We start from the raw sequence: 8592 nt of genomic DNA, 5'->3' as shown, positions 1-8592 counted from the left end.
TAAGTATATATACTCTTTTGATCCCGTGAGGGGAAATTTGGTCTCTGCATTTATCCCAATCCGTGAAACACACACAGCACACAGTGTACACACAGTGAGGTGAAGTACACACTAATGCCGGCGCAGTGAGCTGCCTGCATCAACAGCGGCCATGCTCAAGGGCACTTCAGTCGTGCCTACTGGTCGGGGTTCGAACCGGCAGCCCTCCGGTTACAGGTCCGAAGTGCTTACCAGTAGGCCACGGCTGCCCCAAATAACCTAAATGGATGCTGGAACACTGTAATCTTCATTCTAGGAGGAATAAAGTATATCTAATCTACAGTAAACGTATCTAATTTAACACCAACAGGTTATCTGGGGAAGGGGTCTGTGTTCAAGGACCATCAACCATTCCTAAGAGTATTGTTGGTTTCTTCTTGTTGTATGTTGTGCAGAAAAGGGCCTATTTGATATGAAAGGGAGGGATTTGACACAAAAAGATAAGTTGTAATGCTTTTTGCTGGTTGGAATACACATCTGCTAGCAGACTGCATCCAATACACTGGTTTCCACTGGAGATGTGGTATCTTACTGCATTCTGAGTTTGTATATTGTGTATGATTGTGACCTCTTCAAGGCTTCCTATGCTAATGTGGTTTAGATTGGCTGTTTATCAATTAAGTCAAATACTGCCAAAAGAAATATGAGTCAATGTATTTTTTTTCTATAGTCTATAGCAGCGGTCCCCAACCACCGGGCCGCGGGACATTCCTAACCGGGCCGTAGCCTACGACAAGAGTTTAAAAAAAAATGCATGCAAACTAAATAAACTCAATTTAATTCGCAATAATGTCACATTCGCAATAATACCCACTGACGATGGTGAGCCAGATACCTCAAAGAAAAAGAAGGGGTCATTCAATACGAAATATGACGAGTCATATTTAAAATATGGTTTCGCAGAGACCGGTGACTCGCATGCACCAAGTCCTTTATGTGTGGTATTTGGCGATAAGTTGTCAAACGAAGCAATGAAACCATCAAAGCTACATCTAGAGTCCAAGCATCCTACACTTAAAGACAAACCCCTTGAGTTCTTTGAGCGTAAGAAACGCGAGCAAGAAGGACAAAAAACTAGTGCGTAAAGCAACCACATCGGTGAACGTGGCTGCGCTAAAAGCCTCATAGTGGCTAGTCGGATTGCTAAATCTAAGAAGCCCTTTACTATTGGGGAAGAGTTAATTCTGCCTGCTGGTAAAGGCATGTGCAATGAACTCCTTGGGGAGGCTGCAGCTAAACAAATAGCTCAGGTACAGCTTTCTGCAAGCACTGTCCATAGGCGAATTGATGATATGTCAGAGGATATTGAGGCACAGTTGTTAGAGAGGGTGAATAGGTCACCGTGGTACGCTATCCAAGTTGGTTGGTTGCAGGTCACTGGCCAGAGTGTTTGAGTTGCGAGAGCCGCTGCAGAGATTACTTACAGAAAAAAAAGTCACCGTTAGCTGCATATTTTAGTGATGAGGGCTGGGTATCAAAACTCGCTTACCTGTGTGACATATTATTCGGGTTGCTTAATGACCTCAACCTGTCACTGCAGGGGAGAATGGCGACTGTCTTTAAAATGGCAGATAAAGTCGCTACATTTAAAGCCAAGCTTGATTTGTGGGTACGACGAGTGGATCGGGGTGTATTTGATATGTTCCAAACAGTAGTGGGCGTTTTGGGAGAGACTGAGGCAGGGCCCTTTCTCTCGCAGCTGGTGCGCGATCACCTTGTTGCACTTTCAAATGAGTTTGAGCGTTATTTCCCATCCTCCAAAGATCCACGGCAAACCAATGAGTGGGTCCGCAACCCATTTGTCAATATCCCGAATAGTCCTAACTTGTCAGCGCAGGAGGAAGAGCAGTTGATCAAAATTGCAAATGACTGTGGTCTTAAGAGTGTGTAGGCTATGAGGAAACCTCTCTGGCGGGTTTTTGGATGAAAACCAAAGCAGAATATCCCGAGATAGCCGTAAAAGCGCTGAAAACGTTGCTACCATTTCCCACCATGTATCTATGCAAGGCCAGGTTTTCGGCAATGACTGCAACTAAGACCAAATTGCGCAATCGACTGGACATTTCAAACACACTGAGGGTGTCACTGTCTTCCATCACCCCCAGATGGAACCTTCTTGTTGCAGGGAAACAAGCACAGGGCTCCCACTGATTATATTCATAATGCACGTTTAGTTCCCATGTTTTGCTACCATATTTTGTTAAGCATGTTCACACATGATAGATGTAGCTTCAAGTTGTTTCAATTTTCACTTCTTCAAGTTCACGTTTTTTACATTTTTAAGAGTTTGTTATCTTCACTGTTCATACATAACTGGAGCTAGTTCTTTTCAAGTAATGCATGCACAACACGGAACATGGAACCCCCTGTGTGCTCGTCTTCACTGAAACTTGGTTAAATGACAACATTCCGGACTCTGCTGTACAACTGGAGCAGCTAGCATGCTATCGAGCAGACAGGGCCATTGTAAAGGGAGGAAAATCACGAGGATCTGTGTTTACATCCGTGACGAATGGTGCCGGGACACTGCAGTACAGTAGTATGCAAACACTGCTCACCACTGGCGGAGTTTATAATCATAAAGTGCCGTCCTTTTTTACCTGCTAAGGGAAATTACTGCGATTCTGCTAGTCACAGTATACATCCCGCCTACCAACAATAACAGCGATAGGAACGCGGCTCTAAGTGAACTGTACCAGGCTGTCAGTGAACAACAGACGGCACACCCAGATGGTTTCACCATCTTCGCTGGAGATTTTAACCATGCAGATCTTAAAACTGTTCTTCCAAAGCTACACCAGCATGTTGATTTTCCAACAAGAGGAGACAACATCCTGGACCTGGTCTACACTACACACAAAGGAGCATACAAAGCCACCCCCCTCCCCCACATTGGACTTTCTGACCATATCACGGTTATGCTAATGCCCGCATACAGACAAAGAGTGAAAGCAAACAAACCGGTTCGCAAGCAAGACTGCTTTGACACAACAGACTGGGAAATGTTTAAGCAGGCAGCCACTTGCAACAACCAGACAGACATAGAGGAGTATACAGACACTGTAACCTCTTACATCACCAAGTGCATTGATGATGTGACCCACACAAAAGACATCATCACTCGGGCTAACTGGAAGCCATGGCTGACAGGGGATGTCCTCAGGCTGCTGAGGGCCAGAGACAAAGCCTACAGAGCTGGGCATGAAGCTGGCATGAGAACAGCGAGAGCCAACCTGTCCCGTGGCATCAAGGAAGCAAAAAAGGAATACACTCACAAGATTACCACCCACTTCAAAGACAGCAGGAACGCACAAAGCCTATGGCAGGGCATTCAGGCCATCACGGACTACAAGCCCACGCCACAGAGCTGTGAGAGCAACATCCCTCTGCTCAACAATCTGAACCGCTTCTTTGCTCGCTTTGAAGCACAAAACAGCACTTGCCCACAGAAGACCCCTCCCTTTCCACACGAGCAGCCCCTGTGCCTCTCTGCCGACAGCGTGAAGAGGACACTTTGCTGCTATCAACACCCGTAAAGCAGCAGGCCCAGACAACATCCCAGGTCGTGCGCTGAAGGACTGCGCTGAGGAGCTTAAGGATGTCTTCACAGACATCTTTAACACTTCCCTGAAGCAAGCCATCGTCCCATCATGTTTCAAAGCTGCCACTATTATACCTGTGCCGAAGAAAACTGCTCCATCCTGCTTCAATGACTACCGCCCCGTGACACTGACACCCATCATCATGAAGTGCTTTGAGCGGCTTGTCATGTCACACATCAAATCCATTCCCCCCCCCCCCCCCCCCCCCCACCCTGGACCCCTTCCAGTTTGCATACCGAGCCAAACGGTCCACAGAGGATACAATATGCTCAGCCCTCACCCAGCTGGAAAAAAGAGACTCATTTGTGAGATTGCTGTTTATAGACTTCAGTTCTGCATTCAACACCATAATACCACAACAACTCATCTGCAAACTTGACAAACTGGGACTCAGTACCTACCTCTGCAACTGGCTACTGGACTTCCTCTGTCAGAGGCCTCAAGTAGTACGTGTTGGCAACAATATCTCAAGCAGCATCACACTGAGCACGGGGGCCCCCCCAAGGCTGCGTGCTCAGTCCGCTGCTCTTCACCCTGCTGACGCATGACTGCACTGCAACCTACAGCAACAACCACATAGTGAAATTTGCTGACGACACAACTCTGGTGGGTCTCATCACCAAGGGCGACGAGACTCAATACAGGATGGAGGTCGACCTTCTGACCACGTGGTGCAGGGACAACAACCTCCTGCTGAACGTCAGCAAGACCAAGGAGATTGTTGTTGACTTCCGGAGAGGTCACACCCAACACCTGCCACTGACCATCGACGGTGCTGTGGTGGAGAGAGTGAGCAGCCCCAAATTCCTGGGGGTGCACATCAGTGAAGACCTCTCCTGGACCACCAACACTGCATCACTGGCGAAGAAAGCTCCTGCGGAAACTCAGGCGAGCAAGTGCTCCACCAGCCATCATGACCACATTCTACCGAGGCACCATTGAGAGCATCCTCTCCAGCTGTATCGCTGTGTGGGGCGGAAGCTGCACTGAATACAACAGGAAAGCCCTGCAGCGCATAGTGAACACAGCTGGAAGGATTATTGGTGCCTCACTCCCCTCCCTGAAGGACATTTACAGTACACCTCCCACCTCACCCGCAAGATTGATCAACTGCCCTCTGGGAAGAGGTACAGAAGCCTGCGCTCCCACACCACCAGACTCACCAACAGCTTCATACACCAGGCTGTTAGGATGCTAAACTCTCTCCCCCCTCCACCCTCAGCCACATAACATCCTGGACTTTTGGACCCACAATGGCTGCCTTGCACTACTCCACTTGCACTACTCCACTTGTACACTTTGCAACTTGTTGTTGTTGTCCTGTTGTCCTGAAAACACTTCTGAACACACTTCTGCTGCTCTTACATAACTTGCACCACTATGCCACTTGTATACTTAGGTCAAACAGAACTACCTCAGCCATTTATTGGCCTGACTTTTGCACTATTATATTGACTGTCTACTGTATGCACAATTGCACAATTTCAACCAAATTTTGCTGCTCTTATTTCTTCATTGTATGTGCCTTCTTATTTACTTTTTATATTGTTTACTTGAATATTATGTTTGTCTGTGGACCTAATTGGTTAAAATATGTCTTGTCTCCACCGTGGGATAGTGGGAAACATAATTTCGATCTCTTTGTATGTCTTGACATGTGAAGAAATTGACAATAAAGCAGACTTTGACTTTGATCTGAGGTGCTGCTGTTCGCGGGTTCGAGTCCGGGCGTGTGCAGGGCTGAATCGCGCAGGTTCAACACAACGCAGGTTACACATGCTAAAGGAATAAAACAAATCTTTTGGAAATTGATCTTAATTAAATAGCCCCACATCACACTAGAGATTGGCATGGTTTTATTACAGTTAGCCTAGTAACTGGCTTGATTTGCATTGAGAGATGATCTTATGGAAGGTATTACTGGATGTACTTGATTTTATCATGTACATTGGTTGCACAAGAATGAAATATCTAGAATTAGTCCAGCATTTCTCATTCGGTTTACAAAATTCATGTTGTGAAAACTCAATTTGATCAAGTAATTCCAATTAAATTGATTAGGCTTAGGCCTACATGAAATATTCATGTAATTTCAATGTGTTATACAGGTGGCATGTACTGAGAGTAGGCATTCAAATGAGTCCATAGTATTGCAACATCAGTGTTAAAGGAACATAACTTAGATATTGAGGACTACAAGATGAAACATGCCTAATATGTTGTGCCACGGTATTCAGAAGCATTCATTATGGTTATAGAAACAAATGCCATGAAACCACTGATACGTTGTGCCTGCTCAATACCTAACACACTCATGGTGGGAACAAAGCATGATTCATCTCAAAGCATATCATAAGATCTAAACACGCTCCAAATTCTATTGGTCTCTATAACCCTCTTCAATAAAACTTTCACCAACACTGTTAACTGCATGATTTTCTCAGTGTTCTTGCAAAGGCTTAGCCTGGAAAATCCAGACCCTGGTAATCTAGAAAGAATAAGGGTCTGTGGCCGGTTGCACAAAGCACCTTTAGTCTTAATTCTCCTTAGGTAACGGATTTACTTAAGGGTGTTGCACAGAAAACCTTAAAATGTTTCCTTAGAAACGTTAAGCGATTTACTGCATTGAAAGGGATTTTCCGGCAGGAAAATTCTATACATACAGTCGGCAACTAGTCATAATCGTGGTTACCGTGGCTGAAAAGCCCCCGAGGGGGAAAACATTCGTTTCGATTGCATGTAATCTAATGGAGGTGCAGCGGCTTGAGTGCAGAAAGCACCTATAAAAATATTAAATCTTTTAGCAAACATCACTAAACGGCACAAACACGTTTCAACTGAGAGTTATCTGTGTGTCATGGAGGTTAAGGGTAATATTAAGTTCCCTCATTTTGCGAATTCCAGTTAAACGGCCAGAACTGTCTCGAGTGTACTCATTGTAGAACTGCTTTCAATGGCCGGAATGTGTAGCTCGGTTTAGCAAGCTAACCCTTTTGCCTTAACATCACATACTCGTAAATTGCATCTAAATTTATTCTCACATGAATGCACATTCCCTACAATGGCCGTGGGAATAGTTTTAACAAGTAATGTGTACCAGTTGGTTATGTTACACTGACGATATAAAGTTAGCCAGTTAGCAACCTAATGATGCTACCATTGAATATAGCTTCCAGAGAAATTTGTCGTCAACATTGGGCAATCGAGGGTGAATTAAGTTGTTAGCATACACTGGGCAGTTAAGTAAACACAATTCCTTCAAATTATTGTGTTCAGAAACAAGCAGAACTCCACCTGAATGTAAAACGAATGTATAAAGTCTAACTGTTAGCGAGTTCGCCCATTGACTTCCATTGTGTGAGGTTAGCATGCTTTCCCCCTCGTGGGAGGCGGTTCCGAACATCTTAACCGACTGTATGTATTCATAGGTGCCATCTACGTGAAAACAAGCTTCAATCGTCCCGACCAGGCTGTAACTCCATGTATTTTAATTAAATGCACAAATATCTGTGTTTAAACAATCATTTATGGAGGTGAGACATGGAAAAACAGTTTTAGGAAGATGAAAATGCATTTGGGCCCACAGGGGTCGAGTTTTCCCATGTTATCCATGGAGACTGACGGCCGGGTCGTTAAGCCTATAGCCTACCTACTTATGTGCCGTGGCCTAACCCACGTAAAAACCTAGTGAAATGACATTTCCAATATATTGTTTCCAACAATATAAACATGATATAAATGGGAAAGCCTACCGTTCTAGCTATAAACATCGCAGAATCATCCACGGGGCATGATATTTCAAAAACCGCACAAACTGCTTCATGATGATGGCATGTTATCAGACATGCACGAAGAGGCTAGCCCTGCAACAATCTATCTGAAATAACCCCTATTGGGAGTAGGCCTACCATTCATGATATGTAGTAAAATTTTGAAGTTGTGGGACATTTTATATTATTGTAGTCTTAGGCCTATGTTCATTCGTCCCCTTATGTTGTTTCAACTGGGATCGGGAGGAATGAAACGCACGTCCCACTTTTGCTGTAATAGGCCTAATTCCTGAACGTTTTTTCAAAGCTGGAAATGCATTTGTATTTGACAGAGGACAGATGTAGGTTATAGTGACCAAATATTAGCTTTCAGTGTGGTACGATCGGTTTGTAGGCTAAATTATGTTTAGACCTAATTAAAAAGTGTTTCAACTGCTCCCTGCCTATCAATATGCGGTGGCTGGATGGGTCAAAAACGTGAAAGTGCGGCACCTGGCCACCAAGGATTTATATTTAATCATGGGAAATGTAAGTATTATGTAAAAACAATTCAAATGTATGATTTTGGTGGTAGTTTACTTACTAGCCTACATGTAGTGAGTTCTAAGATAGCAAGCTAGCCTACCACTCATTAGTGTCATTTAGCTCACAGCTAGCTGTCATTAATCTGGATAATGTCCTTTAATGTAAGATGTGTTTACGTATTTATACACTCCATGGTTTATACTCATTGAAAGAACATGAAGGGAAGCAGCACCAAATTCCTGGGGGTGCACATCAGTGAAGACCTCTCCTGGACCACCAACACTGCATCACTGGCAAAGAGAGCTCAGCGCCGCCTGTACTTCCTGCGGAAACTCAGGCGAGCAAGTGCTCCACCAGCCATCATGACCACATTCTACCGAGGCACCATCGAGAGCATCCTCTCCAGCTGTATCGCTGTGTGGGGCGGAAGCTGCACTGAATACAACAGGAAAGCCCTGCAGCGCATAGTGAACACAGCTGGAAGGATTATTGGTGCTTCACTCCCCTCCCTGAAGGACATTTACACCATCCACCTCACCCGCAAGGCGACCAAAATTGTGAGTGATGCAAGTCACCCCGCTCACAATCTGTTTGATCTACTGCCCTCTGGGAAGAGGTACAGAAGCCTGCGCTCCCGCACTACCAGACTCACCAAC

This window comes from Alosa sapidissima, chromosome 17, assembly GCF_018492685.1.
Source record: "Alosa sapidissima isolate fAloSap1 chromosome 17, fAloSap1.pri, whole genome shotgun sequence".
In the NCBI taxonomy this organism is placed as follows: Eukaryota; Metazoa; Chordata; class Actinopteri; order Clupeiformes; family Clupeidae; genus Alosa; species Alosa sapidissima.
The sequence above is the reverse complement of the archived record's forward strand: the minus strand, read 5'-3'. Positions refer to the sequence as shown.